This window comes from Mixophyes fleayi, chromosome 2 (assembly GCF_038048845.1).
Source record: "Mixophyes fleayi isolate aMixFle1 chromosome 2, aMixFle1.hap1, whole genome shotgun sequence".
Taxonomy (NCBI): domain Eukaryota; kingdom Metazoa; phylum Chordata; class Amphibia; order Anura; family Limnodynastidae; genus Mixophyes; species Mixophyes fleayi.
The window spans coordinates 236,559,892-236,578,334 of record NC_134403.1 but is presented as its reverse complement, the minus strand read 5'-3'; the positions used below and the strand labels follow the sequence as shown (position 1 = coordinate 236,578,334).

At 39.1% G+C, this 18,443-nt stretch overlaps 1 long non-coding RNA gene across 1 annotated transcript; it reads right to left on the bottom strand.

Moving 5' to 3' along the window:
• Nucleotides 1-1,901: 1,901 nt before the first annotated feature.
• Nucleotides 1,902-18,193, bottom strand: LOC142140323 (uncharacterized). The gene is made up of 4 exons (XR_012688406.1): nucleotides 17,679-18,193; nucleotides 15,163-15,282; nucleotides 4,224-4,293; nucleotides 1,902-2,907 (listed from the first exon to the last, which is right to left on the bottom strand). It is a non-coding gene; the product is annotated as an uncharacterized LOC142140323 (long non-coding RNA).
• Nucleotides 18,194-18,443: the final 250 nt, after the last annotated feature.

The following is an 18,443-nucleotide window of genomic DNA, read 5'->3' as shown; positions in this document are numbered from 1 at the left end:
GTTACAATAATCAATAGCATATAGTCATATGAGACACATAAAAAGGAAACAATATATCCTGATGTAAATCAAGAGGTTGTTATATATTACAATCAAGAAATGGTAATAATAGGGAAAAAAAACAAGATTAGATGAGATAACAGAACTTCAAATAAAACTTTATACACAAACAGTAAAGCATGATTGAACAAACAGTAACAGAGGCTGGCACAGAATGGCCATGTAAAAGGGAGTGTATTGAACGATAAGGGGATGAGAAAATGTGATTCTGCCTCTAGAAGGAGGGGATTATTGAGATATATATCATGAGACCCATTTTTTTCTTATTAAAAGCAATATCCTGAAATGCATTTATCCCAAACAATTCCAGATGTAGTAAATAACACTTTGCCCAAGTGAAAACAGTATTTTAAAAAGAAAACCTTAATAGATAAAACTCACAATTAAATACATTTTAAATCAAGTAGAAAGCTGTTGCCCCACTGTTAGTGTCCTTCAAAGATTGCACTTATGAAAGTGCAATCTTTGAAGGACACTAACAGTGGGGCAACTATGAAGTTGCCAACATTTTAATATAGTAGCCAGCGATACTTGCTGCTTGAAGCAAAACAGGTGCATTTATTAAGCCATGTTTTATTAAACATGTTTTATAGTCTAAATTAAAGTCTTTGCCCTGTTCTGACTTATTCTCTGCTTTCTTCTGTGTCATGTGATCTCCTTTGCACACTGCAGGGAAGTCATGCAGCACATCCAATATGAGGAGGAATGCATTGTATTCTCTCTCCTTCATCTGTGGTCTGTGGGCTCTGAGCTCCAGACTGTACAGAAATTTTACTAAAGGTTACTAATGTGTCTTTTGCAATTTTAATACTATAACCTTAACCTGCAGCATACTCACTCCATAGGCCAGTGCCTCTATTTTGACCCCTGCCTGCTACCCTCCAGTAAGAGCCTCAGCCCACCGATGGCTCTTACCTGAAACACCCAATCAACATCTAGTGAGATGCTACAAATCTCTCAATCTTGCCAACAACAGGCTCTGAGCACCCTCAAGGCACCAGGGAGGACCATCTCACCTGTGATCCAGATCAGCAGCCCACCACTGAGCTTCTCAAGCTCCAGATCAGCACCCAACCATGACTCAAGTAGCTTCCAGGCTGTATTCTCTGACTGAACTATACAAGTTCTTTTGGTCAGTGTCTCAAGCCTCATTGTCAGAGTCCTCTACTTAATGTCTCAAATCCGTCCACTCTTCGTCGTCATTGTCCCTGTCATGCCTTACATTGATTTTTTTCTGTATACTATGCAATTTGTTTTGTTAATTGCATCCATGCATTTATTATGCTATTCAACTGTACCCATGCACCTATTATTTTCACTGTTTTCACGTATATAATATTTGTAGGACTATGTCAGACATTCTTTGAAACGCAAAACTAGAGAACTAGACACTATATCCCAAAATGTTAGTGAAAACTGGGTGGGTGTCAGCAATGACAATCTATTATTGTATAATTATTTTAATTAAAATAATTTAATATTAAATATAATTTAACTACCATGTCTGCAACACACCATTACCCTAAGACTGCTCAACTATCACCTTACCCAGTGGATTCAGCAGTGAATTATACTGACGATTAAGAGGTAGTGATTATCATAATAGATAAATATAACACTTGAAAGGTAAAACTACTAAAGATAGTAGATCTTTAGTATATTTCATTAAAAATGACTAAAAGTGCAAAACCAAAAAAAAACACAGGAAATATTTATAGCCAGTCTCTAATCTTTTAAACAGCAATTTTATTTCAAATTCATGCGCTTTGTTGAGACTTCAATCAGTTTAAAAAACATGATTTCAACAGCAATGTTTTAAAATTATCTCTGCTTTTCTCATACATTTCAGAGACATTAATTTTAATGTGGCTTAGTGTGTGCGCTATATGTAAAAACCTCATTGGAATTAATAGGCTTATATAAATGAATGTGAAAATATATTTTCATTTCACGGTACCCGAATAATAAAGAAAGCATGCCATCCCCCTCTCAAATTCTCAACCAGCCCCCAGACAGTTGAGCTTGTTTCCATTGTCACAGGGTTACCAGGGATAACAGGGAGCATGGGGCCCTCTTGCCGTAATGGAAAAACTACCCCAGTCAGCACAGAGCTGGTGCTCTACATTTTATTTCCTATTTGAACTATGGAGTAAGAGCAACTATATATTTTAAAATTGTGTGTGTGCTATTTATATTCTTCACATAAAGACCATTGATCTAAGTGACCTGTGTCCATTATATTTTGAAAATTGTGTGATAAAGTTTCTACTCCAGGGATCCCAATCTTGTTCATTACCTTGACCCACAGAGCCATGAGGTTTGGGAAGAACCTGCACATTTCAGTGCAGGACTTGTAGCCTTTGTAGTCTTGTAGGTTTTGAGGGGACCACAATATTTTTTGTAGCCTCATCCAAAGAGGCATCAGTCCTGCAATGGCCTGACTCAAGTTAGATTTCATAGATTACACAGAACACTGAGAAACTGGTGATTGCCAAGATTTTGGATGTCTGAGGAATTTTGGGGGAAAATTTAGAAAACTGGTGACTTAATTGTTGCTATGTTTTTAATAGCGCTTCTAATTAGGAAATTGATCTGTAAACCACTAACAAATTGCAATTTAAATAGCTATAAAATCACTTCAAATCTTTATTGGATTATTTCTTGGTGAGGAACTTCTTCTGGCACAAATATGCAATAGTTGTTTTTTTGTTTATTTGTTAGTAATTATATTTTAATGTAGTAGCCCACATTCAGGCCTGGAGTTGATTCTGTAGCCTTTTGATCAGTGCCAGATTTACATATGGGCTGAGCGGGCTGCAGTCCAGGATCTAGTGGCGCCTCAGTCTCCTGTCAAAACAAATTTTCCATTAATTTTATTTCATTTGTAAAAATAAAAATCAGGGGCGCACCTAGACCAAAATTATGTTTACAAATCCAAAGCTCAGGAACAGATTGATGCCAATGCCAAACGCACTTGCCCTTGAATCATTGATTTTACACACAGAAGAGTTGCTTAGTAAACATTAAACACGTTTGAGTCTATGACTATATAACAGTACATACTTACTGTTTAGTAAAGTTTGTGGGGGCTTTAAAGCTACTCAGAATCAAATGATTAAGTCAGCTATGAAGCAGAACAAGTGTTCAGTTCATGGTCCCTCATTATAGCGTGCGTTTTGAGAACAAGTGAGGATTCATTTATATCATTGTGATTCACAAAAATATTTCATTTTAACTTTTTGTGAAAATATAATGAGCAAGCAATATGAAAGTTGTGCTAGTAAACTAAAGAACAGGTGGAAAAATTCAAGCGTTTAAAGCCAATCACGTCATATGGCTTTGTACAACAGGCAGAAATAGCCCAACATGATCCCTCAGATACAGATCATTCATGTTTACAAACAGAAGAAGATCAAGTAGACTACACTAAGTAGTCTGAGCAGACTGAAGAACAATCAGTTTATATACAGAACACAGCCTCCCAAGAACTGTTGTCAGTAACAACCACAACAGAAACTTCTGGTGAAAGTGACAATAAATTGACAAGACCTATAGCCAAAAAATGAACACAAGGCACTGAAGGAACATACCACGAGATGTTATACCAAAAGATGCAGCTCAAGCTCATTACCGTCTTAAAGACTTGGAAAACAAAACAAATAAGATCAGTGACAACCCTAGGATTGCAGACACAAGGATACCAACTCTTCATGCTACTAGTGATTTCAGAGACAAAAAGGTTTATGGACCACATTGAATAACAAGGAAATATCATTCTGGAAAGAGTAAGGTCCATCAGAATGTCAGCACTGGGATGGAGCTTTTACCAATTTGAATCCATTGTACTCCAAAACCATATGTGAAGAGCTTATCCAGTTGATGGCTAAAAGTTGGAAAAGCTATACTGAGTGACATCAAACAGGCTGGTTACTTTAGTTTATCAGTCGATTCAACCCCTGATGTTTCCCATGTTAATCAAATTACAATCACTGTTAGATGTGTGATGGATTACCAGTTGAACACTTTCTGAGTTTTTTTGAACTTAAAGATCAAACTTGTGACATTATGGCTGAGGAGAGGACAATCATAGGACAATGCAGCCAATATGACTGGAAAGTATAACGCCATTCAACAAAAAATTCTGGAAGGAATAATGGTCTTACCTGTAATGAGTTTGTATGTTCTCCCTGCGTTTGCGTGGATTTCCTCCGGGTGCTCCGGTTTCCTCCCACACTCCAAAAAAAACATATGGTAGGTTAATTGGCTGCTAACAAAATTGACCCTAGTCTCTCCCTCTCTGTCTGTGTGTGTGTGTGTGTGTGTGTGTGTGTGTGTGTGTGTGTGTGTGTATGTGTGTGTGTGTGTGTGTGTGTGTGTGTGTGTGTGTGTGTGTGTGTGTGTGTGTGTGTGTATGTGTGTGTGTGTGTTAGGGAATTTAGACTGTAAGCCCCAATGGGGCAGGGACTGATGTGAGTGAGTTCTCTGTACAGCGCTGCGGAATTAGTGACGGTATATAAATTATAAATAAATGGTGATGATGATGATGATAGAGTCCAAAAGAAACAAAACAATGATGAGACAGCACCCTAAGCCTTAGATGAACTTTCTCCAAGAAACATTTTTAGTGTAAATTCATTAATCCCTGTTATGAATGCTCTTGAATCCAACCTAGACAGAAGAGCAGCAGTGTAGCTAGCAATTTTTCATTTTGGTGAACCTGCAAGCACCCAGGGAACAGATTGAAAATGGCATCGATATGTTGATGCAAGAGTATCCAGAGGATATTGACCTCTTTATCTAGTTGATGAATTCCGTACATCAAACAAGTTCCTGAAAAGAACATTTCAACCACCAAGATGTATCAAATAATATTCAATGATAAAATTCAGACAGCTTTACCAAATGTGGAAACAATTTTCAGATTGCTCTTGTGTTTAATGGTTACTAACTGTACTGGTGAAAGATCATTTTCTAGACTAAAAAGAATAGAGAATGACCCACAGTCAACAATGTACCAAGATCAGTTGTCTGATCTAAGCATTGTCTGCTTAGAAAATGATACAATGTGACTCACTGATTTTAATTATATAATTGATAAGTTTGCATCCAGAAAAGCTGGAAAGAAAATGTTAAGGATAATTCTATATATAGTGTAATGTTATTAGATAGCTATGATTCTCCTATGAATGTTCTGTGTGAACATCTTCATTAATACTTTTATAAACGTATTAAAGGTAATACACTTGCAAACAATCTTTTTATCAATGATACAATTTCAGCAATGTTCTACTTTCATTCAGTAGATACATTTTGTATTTCATGATCAGATGCAATTAAGTTTGGGCCTCTCCTAGCCCAGCGCCTCCAGTTGTTTTAATCCAGGACTGCCCTTAATGGACAAGGTTAATCAAGGACTGGGTAGTAAATATGTATTTTTTTATTATTATTTTTTTTTTAAAGGACCACTTAGCAGAAGATGAATTGTATTATATTTAATTTTTTATATTAAAAAAAAAACTGTATTTCACTGAGGAACTCTGCTGGGAAATAGTTTCCCATGCTATGTGTTATGCCACCTTTGTCATTACAGCCATTAATGGAACCTCAGGGATCAGGACTTTGGCACGACAGAATCTGTCCAAGAAATTGGATTGTAATTAGGTAAATTACAAATGTGCATTGCTGCAAAGTGCAAGGGGAGCTTTAATCAGCCTTGCTCTTTAACTTATATAAGTGTGCCTAGATTTCAGCAGAGTTAAGTTTAGGCAGCTAGTCGACAAGTTGTGTGGAAAAGCAGTAGTTTGCAAGGCTAGGTGGGAGGAGTTGGGCAGAGTGTAGGCATTCCTAACAAAGAACAGAGAAGATGCAACAATTTGCATCATTTTGCAGAGCAGCTCAGAAGCACATTTCTTTTGCACAGGATTATTGTAATGAGATAAAGGGAAGGAGAGGGACCATTTTTAGATGTGTTACTTATTATGTAGAGGGCACACAACCACAGAAAGACTTCAGATTTGCACAATTAAAAAGTGGTGCACTGCGAGGAACTTGCCTGATCGCTGATGTCGCAATGCAGCTAAGTCTTCCCATTCAGCGTCTTCTGACATTGGTGACAGTAAAACGGAACTGATTCGCTGCCAGCAAATCAGTGGTTAGAATGGTGTGCCAATCAGGGGACACCTCTGGTCATTTCAATTTTTGGTGGTGCGGCAATCCAATCAGTGCTGGCCAGGGTCTGCACCCTCGCAATGGCTCATATTTAGCCATCACGAGCATGAGTTCAGTTATAATGGCGGAGGTAAACCTGGAAGCCGCTCCTGAGAGAAGACAATGAAATCAAGTAAGAAGATGTCTGATCCAGAAGGAAGAGCTGCGGAAGACCTTTGACCTCATGTTATATTATTGGGCACAAGGACGTGACACAGTTTTGGGCACAAGGCACGAGTATTGTAGGACTCTATTCATTTATATTTTGGCGCATCTTGTTCTGTTCAGAAATAGCCTGTGGTGCACAGTAGTTTCAAGCTTAGAATACTAAGGGGCACAGTTATTCAGGATTAGCCTGGGGCCACATGTAATTCAGGCACTAGGCCTATAGAGACAAAATAAGGCATTAGGCCTGTCAACAGTAGGAGGTTAGCCCTGTGACTGTGAGACTGCACCTGGTCTGGACCAATTTGACCACTAAATCCTCATTGGCCATTTTGTATTAGTCTCTTAAAGACCTGTGAGAACTCCTTTATTTTGTTGCACTCCCATTAAAGATAGGCTTTTAGTATCTTGTGTTATTGTATTGTCTGTTGTTCCATGGATTGTCTGATTAGAACTGTGGGTATTGTTGAAAGGGTTGTACACTACACCCAGTGTTAGTAGTTAAAGTAGTGCGGCATACTGGTCACATAGAATATTGCTAGGACCGGAGATCTGCTGTTGCACTGTTGTTGTTATAAGTAGCATTAGAATGGGTAGTACATACCAGTACAGTAGACAGTTCTGTGGGAGGGTTGTCATTAGTCATCCCTTTTTCCTAGACACCATTCCTGGGAGTCGCAGGCGACCATCACGAGAAGACAGTGAGTATCCCTGTTCGGTTTTATCTTTCTCTTGTTTAGGCCCTCATCAGTAAATTGGTGAGTTATATATTCAGGTGGGAGACTTCCCTGTCACGAAAATCTGCAGCCCCATGTCCAGGCCCAGGCCAAAATCGAGGTGTTGAGTAGAGTGTAGCTTTTCTTCTTTTGTCATGTGAACCAACTGTGGGCATGTACCACACAAGTTAATTTAATTATGGTGGCAGTCTCATCTGTCCAGAGCTGGATTAAGGCCCAGGGGGGGCCGGGGCACTTTAGGCAGGGGGGCCCCTGTGATGTAACATGGTTATTATTTTAGACAAATACACAGGCAACACTGTGTGCACTACTGTTAGGTGCACGCAGCTCTGCCTTCACGAGCAGTACGTTGTAAAGCGGGACATACCTCCCAACTGTCCTTGTAGTCAGACCCAATCCTGACTATGTGAGAGAGTCACCCAAGTTCAGTACTGTCCGACTAGATTCAGGGCAGTTGGCAGACTGTCCTGCTCTCTCCTACCTGTTGTTATCACTTGCACCACCTGTGACTGCTGGTGTCTTTAGCTCAGTTGCTGCTTGTCTGGATACTGGAATGTTGGAGGCCCTGTTTGGAAAAAAAATGGGTACATGAAATTTTGAAAACTCCAATCAGCCCAGCATTAAAAAAATGCTATTCCCATTTAATATGTAAACATATTTCCCTCCCTCCAAACTGCCCTATAAATAAATTAAATGCCATTTACGTTTAAAAAAATATAACCATTTCCCACAACCATCCACGGCATTAAATAATTCATTTTCACATTTAATAAAAAGACCTAATTTTCCCCAAACAGCCTCACATTCATTTATGAGCTTCCAAACCACCCCAGCATTAAATTTAAACGTCCAATCACCCTATCTTAAATTGATAGACCCCACTATTAAATTGCCCCACCATCACCCCACAAATAAAATGGCACCCATTAAATAATTATCATCCACCTGCAATCCACCTTTAAATTAATAACCTACCTCCCACATTATATTAAGAACCCCCTACTCTCACACATTTTATTAACATACTATCCCCTTCCCTCACACAATATATTAACATACTAACCCCCTCACACACACATTATATTAACATACTACCCCCCTCACACACACATTATATTAACACACTACCCCCCTCACAAACACATTATATCAAACATACTAACCACCTCACACACACATTATATTAACATACTACCCCCACTAACATTGTTCAATCCGCGCAATGTATGGCCTTTTTTCTCTTCGCACATGGGACGGCACCTGTCACGTGGTGCACGTCCCATGTGACACCAATAGCAGGCCACACATAGGGGAAGGGGAGGACGGATTGTAAGGATCCGTGGCCAATGATAGAAGGTGGCTGGTCTCGGAGGAGGGGCCAGCCACCAAGTAATAGAGACTTGGGTCAGTGCAGGGACCAGCCCAAAATAGTCTTTCCTCTTTTCAGTTTTGAATATATATATATATATATATATATATATATATATATATATATATATTAGTGTATGTATATACATATACACACACAACAAATATGTTACGGGATACTCTATTTTATTCATAATTATTGAAGTATTTACTGAAGCCTGCCCCTTCTATTAAAGGTTTAATTAGATTAGACACATGTACATGTATGTATGTATGTATGTATGTATACATATATGTATGTATGTATGTATGTATATATATATATATATATATATATATATTTATTATTAAAGTAATTCTATCATTTTCAGAAAAGCATTGCATAAGCGATTTGTATTTCCAAAGCACAAAGTAATTTATTTTAGCAGATAGCAAAATTTAGCAGTTCAATACATAATTATAATACAGTACAGGCAATACCAAAAGATATATATCTACCGCTGCGCTAGCTGCGCTCCCACTGGTACCAGCGATCAGTACTTCACTCCAGAATACTGTGGTCAGAGAAGACTGAGGCCAGTGCCAGCACAGCTATATTATATACACTCAGTGTTACAGAGAAAACAATGCAGATGACGTGGCTTGCTTCTATAGGTCCAGACTTCAGGTGGATCCAGTGTAAACAGTTCATAGACTAATTCAAACAACCCCCTCCAAGGCTGAGGGTCAACATTCCAGATGATTCTCCTGCCCAGAAACCAGTTTAATCTAGTCTATTTACAAATTACAGTCAGTATCACTTTAAGTATTTATTCCCTAACATAACTAACTAGAGTATGCAATGTGAGATCTCTTCGGCGAAAGAACCGGACAACCGCTGGTGAATAGGGGATTAAAATGATACGAGACATGAAACATTACCTATAACCTGAACCTTAAATACCACTAAAGTGTACATATAATCATAATATATAAACTAATAATAAACTAAATACTATCTGCTCATAAATCACTGTAAAACGGAACCAAAATGAATATGAATTATATAAATAACTAAATGTTGTAGTGCGAGTGTGTGCGTAAGGATTTTACCGCATAATTGCGCCATACCACCTGTAGCGTGGCATACTGAGTGCAATCGCACGATAAAACAATATTAACCAATATACTTTCGTTCATCCAATTATACGACTTAGACAGTTCCACCCTTTGATAGTATAATAAACTATCACCCTAAAGATTTTATATGCAGGATCTCAGTATCATGTTTCATTGCTCTGTAATGCAAGTCCCCCTTGGTGTTTGACCACGCAGTCTGTAGATCTAAACCAGTTATCACAATAGAGAGTCTTTAATCCTCAAAACAATTTTTTTCTTTTACTATAGACCGTATACCTCTGGAGCTTGCAGATAACCTTTTGTTATGCCCCTCAAGGGTACAATAAAACATGTAATACATTATTTGGAGGGGTACAGAGTACAATAGAACCTGTATCAGTTATACAGAATACTCTATTACAGTTCTTCATGTCTAACAGGTTCATTTGTCCACGTGGCATGTCTTTTAGCTCAGACCACATTTAAATAGTACATGTTCATCAACAACATCATCATATGTCTATCAATAATGTCATATACAATCTCCTTCAGCTTGCGTTAGTATATACACTCTAATAATTTCATCACACATGTGGGCGGGCTATTGTCTGTTCGTTCCAGTCTCCCAATACTCAAGTTTCTTTGCACATGAAACAATGGTCGGCTTGCCAATTATTGGGAGACTCCAGACTAAGGACCTAGGTGTTGTACTTTTCCCCTAGTGACCTCCCACCCATAATTCGGGTACTTCAGAAATATTTAGTGGAAAGAGAACTAGTCCTACTCGATATAATCACTGAGGCACGTGAGAGCACACCCAGCACTTTTTGGTTTACAACCTTACCCACCCAAGAAGGATAATCATTCTCAAGGATGCTTGCTCAAGTCTGAACATTACTCGACTGGCATCGCTGGATGCACCTCTCTTCAACTATGGGGTCAACGTACTTACGGACGTAATGCTACTCAGACAATAGCCCCTCGCACTTTCTCCAAGCTCCAAGGTTTCGAAATTTCCCTTTACCCCTGAATTGAATAGAGTAATTGGCTGGACCGATTGTGCTACCTACTTCTCCTTCATTCTCAGTATCACTACCTGAACCAGCCTCTGTCACCTGTCCACAATTAAAAGAATTGACTCTCCTGAAAAGAGATTGAGATGAGAGAAACACAGAACAGGAAAAACTACAACTTCATGGTGGACAACTGTCTTAGTCTTTGGCTCAGGTGCTACTAACTGCATTCGAGGCCTCCCAGAACAGATTCATGAGTGCACTTGGACCCTTCTCTGGGTGTTGGCTCCTCTGCAGTGGGTGAAATTGGTACCAGTGTGTCTCTGCTACCCTTGAGGTCGTGATGCTGGTAGCCTACACTTGGTACCTGTCTGTCACATAACCTGAGCCTAGGAAATTACTGTTCCACAACTTACTCTCCCGGTCCAATGTCCTGACAGTTAGTGAAACTTTTTCAGGAGACAGTGTTTTAAATGTTCTCGGTTGCTGTCTCACTATTTACCTCTCCTCTCAAGGTCTAGACTAGTCTCTCAGTTACAAACTCATCACAAGAGAAGTCAAAAACATTTCAAAAGTCAACAGGTTAGTAGGCAGTTCAGGAGTGGTCTTGATAGTGGGGAGGACTAGTGGCCAAAGCTACCAGCCACTTCAATCAAGTTCCAACCCTCATTCTATTCGATTCGTTCTAACTAGTATCGTTACTTTATGCTCACACTGGTTTGTGGCTAATCAAAAGTATGTGATCTGTTACCACTACTCATACATTATACATTTATTATCTGTAACATGAATACCCCTATCACTTATTATAACTCTAGGGCTATCACATTGAATAACAAAAGCTTTGAATATGACACAGTAATACATTAGACACATTTCAATACACCTTTACCCAGACATATTTCATCGGTACACCAGTGTATACATGAGGATCCTGCAAGGTGGTAATTGGATGACGTGGATTTGTTTTACCTGGAGAAAACCCCTTCTGCAGGAGGGATATAGGATGGCTCTATTGGTATCATCTTCCGGACATTCTCTCAATCAAGACAGGACGTTGCCGTCCTACTAGCTTGAGAAGAAACGTCTGGTGCACCCCAATATACTCTTACCAGCTTGCACATACCTTCTGTACCCAGCTGAGCCAGACCATGTGCTGCCTCCGCTCGGTCTGGAAGATACACCCTGGGAGCTACTGGTCTACCTTGTCCATCTCTCCAGGGTCCCCCAGACTCCTAACCACATCTCTTCACCTTCCAGACAGTATTCTTCAGGTAACACAAATCTTCATATATTAACAAATATGTATATGCGTGCATATGTGTGTGTGTGTGTGTGTGTGTGTGTGGTCACATTTTTGAACAATACAACGAAAACAAAACAAAACATAGATTTGTCAGCTGCCACATAAAACCCTGCTGTCTGTTTGACAGCTATGTTCGCCCTGGTGTGAGAGCCATGTATAGTCGTGTGTGAAAGTGTGGACTTTACTAGCAGCTACTTCAGTTGGTAACTGTGTCACTGTATCAAGTCCTCTATGTAGTGTCCTACTCATGTGATGGTTTTGCTATAAAGGATTTTTCCGTCACCTCAACATCGCCCCCTAGACTAGAAAAATGCTGAACACCAATGTATATCAAACGATTTTCCCTCTGCCAACTCACATGCCATTTTCAGTACCCCATGTTCAGCTACTTGGCTAGTGAGAAATGCAAAGGGGTCTATCTCAAAAACACTTTCTTCAAATATAACAGTATCCAGTACATGTCTGTCTAACAGTAAAAAAATATAAAACACGAAAATTCTACATTTTCTAGGGTTTCACATTATGTTGTATCTTGTGGCAAAAATCCTACTCCAATGTTCTACACAGAGATGCATATCTGTATGTCTAACCTCTAGCGATCCATCCACCCTTTGTGCATAAATATAAAGGCACACTTTGCACAGGAGAAAAAAACAAACCAGACATGCAATCTATAAAATGTGAATCGTATTTCCAGAACCAAAAACAAATGTTCTGCTTAAATTAGCAGCTTCTATACACATAAAACAAACCCCTAACTGTTTATGTAACTCATGTCAATCTAGTGTGTATATCCCTGAGTCCGTCTTATGTAAAAAAAATGTCTTAGCCCCATTAATGAGACTGTGTCTACATCTTTTTGTATCTCTATATAAGAGAAGAGAGAGAGAGATACTAGCATAGATGTAAAGAATGAGAAAATAGGAGAGCAACGAATAATAAGAATACAAAGATTTGAATACAAGGGTTTGAAAACAAACAGGAATGCAGAAAGTGAGATTTTTACAGTAGGCATGACAGCTGGATTGGACACTATGGGAAAATGGCTGTATTCATTCCACTAATCCCTAGTTATTCACTAAACTATTACCCCTCACCATACTTGACTAGGGGGTCTTACATTAACCGTGCAATCCAGTGCCGTCCATCATTTTGTTCATTAAGAACTCGGTATTACCATAACTATATATATATATAACTTATAATAGAGAAATGAAAAATTAACTCTTAGTGACTCATACTTATCTGAAATACATAAAACGATATTTTAGAGCAAAGTATGTACATACTTCATTTTTTTTGGATAATGATTCTCAGCCAAACAAATTATCATGAGTCACTGCAGCCTAAAACAAAGAGTGTTCCAATGATCCATTGTTAATTTGTCTTTCAAGAGTAATTTTACTACTTCTCTATCCCACCCCCTTAAGCACTAAGTCTATATTTCTTTTGTCTACCCTTATCTGTGAGAAGAAAAGACAAGATAGTTATCTTTAAACAACAAACGAAACAAACATTTTCATTCTTTACCATTGGCCAGCGATCAGGAGCAAACATGACAACATAAAACAATTATCATTATAGATTTCTCAATTGTTTTGAATCCGTTGTCTAGCATTGTATACCTAAGATATCTATATATAATTTTATATTTTATATATTTTTTTCCATTTTTAGTTTCAATATATAGGGAATCGAAAGTTCACATTTTATCCAAAGAGCTTGTCCATTAGTGGACTCGCTATATGTTATATCAGGCCTAGTACTGTTTATTTATCTGCTCTATCCTGAATTGTATTTTTAACATAGCATAATTTTATGTAGTTATATGATCTACAATTGTTTTATTAAATGCTTTTTGCCTGTTCTTAGCTAATATATGGATAGGGATCAATAAAGAGACCTTATACACTATCGAGTAGTATTCAATCATTAGAGGTTACCAACTAATATATATCTGACACACTATACAATATATATTGGTATCATAATTAATCAGCCAGTGAGCTCACAGGAAAATTTTGTTTAACATAAAACAAACAAGCAAAATCAACCATGTATACTTTTAAACCAGTTTCTTTCTAACCCTCCACACTAATACTTACCACAGATTAACATTTACCTTGCCTGGTTGTAGGACTACAGATATGACCTGACTTATAGAGTTGATTATAGTACATTTGCTGCTGTGAGGTGTGTAGGTAACTGTTGGGAAACCTCTGTGACTTGCGTGTGCCTTCTCTGTGGGTGTCTATGTAATTCCTACTTAGGTGGCCCAAGTCTATTTGCTTCTGCTCTTGTCATTGTACAGTCCCTTGCTTGATGTCCCGTTTTATGGCATCTAAAACACTTCCTCAACTCATGTTGTTTCTGTTGCTTAAACCAGGTGTTATTATACTGTGGTCGTGTGTGCAGTCCCTCTAGTGCTGGGATACTTACCATCATTACCCTATCACTTAGTGTCTCTTTCTGTTTATTTATACTTCTATCATGTCCTATAGCTGACTCCCTGAGAGCATTTACAGTGATTCCTTTCCAGTTTGGTAATGAAGTTTGCACCCTCTTTTCAAGTTTTCCCTGAGGCCATCCATTAAAACTGAAACAGCAACCCCCCTGTAGTGTACATTATCTTTTATGTCTGATACCCCAGTGTATTTGGCCCATTGCTATCAGAACTATTTGAAAATAATCTGTTACCTTTTCACTTTCCTTTTATTTGATAGTAAAAATGTTACTCCAGTCCACTACCACAGGAAAGTATAAATCCAATTGAGAAATTATGCGGTTAATATTTTCATGGTTATCACCCTCTGTTGAGGATCTATCCTCCTCCAACATACAATCCTTAATAAACTTTTGTATATCAGCATTGAAAGGAAGGCAGGCCTTCAACACTACTCGCCAATCATTATTAGTTGGCTCGTACACATTACAATAATATCTAATAAACTTCTGACACTTGGCCAAATCTTTTCTATGATCAGGGAAATCAGACAAAATTAAAATATTTCAGACCTAGTCCATGGATCACGTTTTGCTACCTGTTTTAAAGGAACTTCACTATCTTTGTCCGCCTTCCCATTGGGAACTGCTGTTGTGCTAACAGAATGTAAGCCTATTAAATCACTATATTCTGAACTAGTTGCTGGAATTGCTGTTGCAGTAAAATGGATGTCTCCTCCTCTGTTAACCTTTACATTATTATCACCAATTTCAGCCGCTGCCCCTGCTGGTGGGATTGTTCCTTTTCCTTGTCCGTGTGGTGCCAACCTATTTCTCAACGTTACGCAAAAAGGGCCTTTTTAAATGTTCTCGTTTCAAACAGAGCCTACGAGAGATTAACCGTGGACGATTTAATCAGGCTACGTCACCCACCTCCTAACACAGAAATATCACTTTGGACAACAGAAATACACAATTCACAATCACGGTTGCACAATAAACCATGCAGTCCAATCGTACCGCTTAGCGATACTGGGTGCGTCCAAATAGGATAATAATTATTGATTTATTCAAATTTGAATTTCATCTTCTTAAAAAAAGTCAGTTCTTACTGATGAAACGCGTTAGTACTTATTCCTTCATCTGGATCTATCTTTGAAGAAGAAGGTAGCATTACCACAACCATTATTATCATCATCTTCCAGGAGATTACTCTACACTAATAAGAAGGACCGTGACCTTATTACTTTCCCGAACGGGTATGTGGAGCTGCATATAATTAATCTGACAGCTGATCCGAGAGACGCTAGCATCTCGGCACGTCAACCTTCCAAGCTGAACGTCATCTCCGTGTCCGGTCTTATCGTTGTCGATTTAGATTTGCTTATCAACTAGCCGGAACTGAATACATTACTTCATCTTTGATTGTGAAATATACAGCGGAATAATTATACCTCAGCACTTTGGAGGTCTGTGAGTATCTCCAAAGAGATCGATCATTGATGCCATCTTGAACGTATTCTCTATTATTACTACCATCAGGACAACAATATATTATACTTCCTTCTAATAGATTAAAGGAATAATTATTTCATCTCCTTATTATAGAAAGATCCTACAGACGGGTGAGATCAATCCTGCTATATACCACCTGTACACACAAGCTTGTTATTTTGCACTTCTATCCAGTGTTTTTATGGTGTACTGGCCAGACACCGCATTGTTATTAATCACAAGTTTATATGGTGTCCTATATGCTTTTTTATGTCATTGTTTATAGTTGTACATGACATATGTGAGATCAGGGATTTTTGAATTTGAATAAATCAATAATTATTATCCTATTTGGACGTAACCTGTGTTTTTGTTGTATTTGTTCTATGTATGGAGATTGGCTATCTCATACAGGTGATGCGACATAGGAATATATCATTCTATATGAATACATACACGGTTGTAGCATATTAAGCACTCCTGTTTTTTAGTACCGCTTAGCGATACTAGCTATCGCTAAACTTTGCGATTACTATTGGGGAGTACGTTTCAAAAGCCTTTTTAACTGTTCTCGTTTCAAACAGAGCTTTTGCTGCCAGTATACCTACCATGTTTACCTAACCTCGGTGTCCAGGCCGCCTCGTCAGATAGCAACCGATATCCCTGTATCTTTCAACAGTAGATCAACTTTCACTTCAAAATCATACATTACAAAAACACATACACCTTTTTCTGCGCAGAAAATTAATTTCCCAAACAATAGCACTGTCTTTTCAGAGGTTTTACCAAGTAATTACACTATGCATATATAACAGACTATGAACACGACTGTTTGAACACGTGGCAACAATACCGGAAGTTCACATACGCAATGCAGGAAGTACACATACCCTATGCAATGCAATACCTTTTAAAACGCAAAACGACAATAAAAAGAAACCTTTTTTTATCTTGTCCCTAGATTCAAATTAGCGTTCCTTCAGATTAAGCAACAACGGACATTCGGTTTCTCAACACAGAATGAACAACAGGTTTTGAACACATTGCGTTCTTTCCCGTATGTGACGCGTCAATCCACCCTTTGTTGAGGAACCGAAATCCGTAAGCGTTGCGTACCTTCCGGTAACGTAACCTCCGCTAAGAGCCCCCAAATTATTGAAGTAATTCTATCGTTTTCAAATAAGCATTGCATAAGCGATTTGTGTTTCCAAAGCACAAAGTAATTTATTTTAGCAGATAGCAAACTTTAGCAGTTCAATACATAATTATAATACAGTACAGCCAATACCAAAAGATATATACATACCGCTGCGCTCGCTTTTGCTAGCTGCGCTCCCACTGGTACCTGCGCACAGTACAAATACTGTGGTCAGAGAAGACTGAGGCCAGTGCCAGCACAGCTATATTATATACACTCAGTGTTACAGAGAAAACAATGCAGATGACGTGGTTTGCTTCTATAGTTCCAGACTTCAGGTGGGTTCAGTGTAAACAGGTCATAGGCAAAATTCTCAGATGCACTAACAGAATGATCAGATGCGCTAACAGAAAATATGGTAGAATGTGCAAATTGATGTCATCTGCTTACAGCAAACTGAAAAGTGCAAGCAATCATATACAAATAGAAATGGAACGGTTGGTGTGTGACATCAATTGTAGGGCAAACAGGGAGGATTTGTGGCCTGACATAATTTTAACACCATCAAACTGCACACAGGACCAAGAACATTTTAGGCAGGCACCTGTAATGACTACGGTGAACAGGACAGACAAACACAAATATCTTACCTGTCAAATGATGGCCACCTTCCGTCCACTTTTGAGACACCCCAGTCGCTCTCCTATCCCAGCAGACAGGAACCGATCCTCTGTCCCCTCACTCCACTTCCCTCTAAGGAAGAAACAGAAGTTTAGGCCGTGCCTACCAGAAAAGGACTGTCTGAGACCATGGCAGGGAGCAGAGACACTCAAGTCAATCTCGCTTGCCGCCACCTTGGTGTTACACTTGGTCGCCTTCACCCTAGTGTAACATCTCCATATTACCCTCAACTTTTTCCGTTGTGGTCCCCACAACTAACGACTTCCTCTCTACGTTCGTCTTCAAGGGTCGATTACCGGCATCCCTGACTCGTGTCCGTCGGATCCTCTTCTGTAATGCCCTCTCGTGCAGGATCCACACCATCCTGGCAACTTCTTCACCCCAAGCCGATATCCAGGGGGTTTCTTCCTCGGCTTCCGCCTTAACCTCCCACTCGTCCGATACCTCTTCGGTGAATCTGGACTTTTCTTCAGAGGGTGGCAACATCCACCACTCACCAGCTGCACTCTCCAGCGTACCGTCTTCTCTATACGGTACCTCTTCAGCAGCTTTCTCTTCCGGGGTACCGATGGCTTCCATTATCTCAGGTACCACTGGGCAGACATCTTCACATGTCTCCGGATACAACGCTTCCCAGTGGAGAGTCGTCACAGATCTCCCTTCCTCTTCAGGGACCAACTCCTCCACAGCCACCGAACAGTCGTCTGATGTATCCGATGTGTCCCATATCCCGG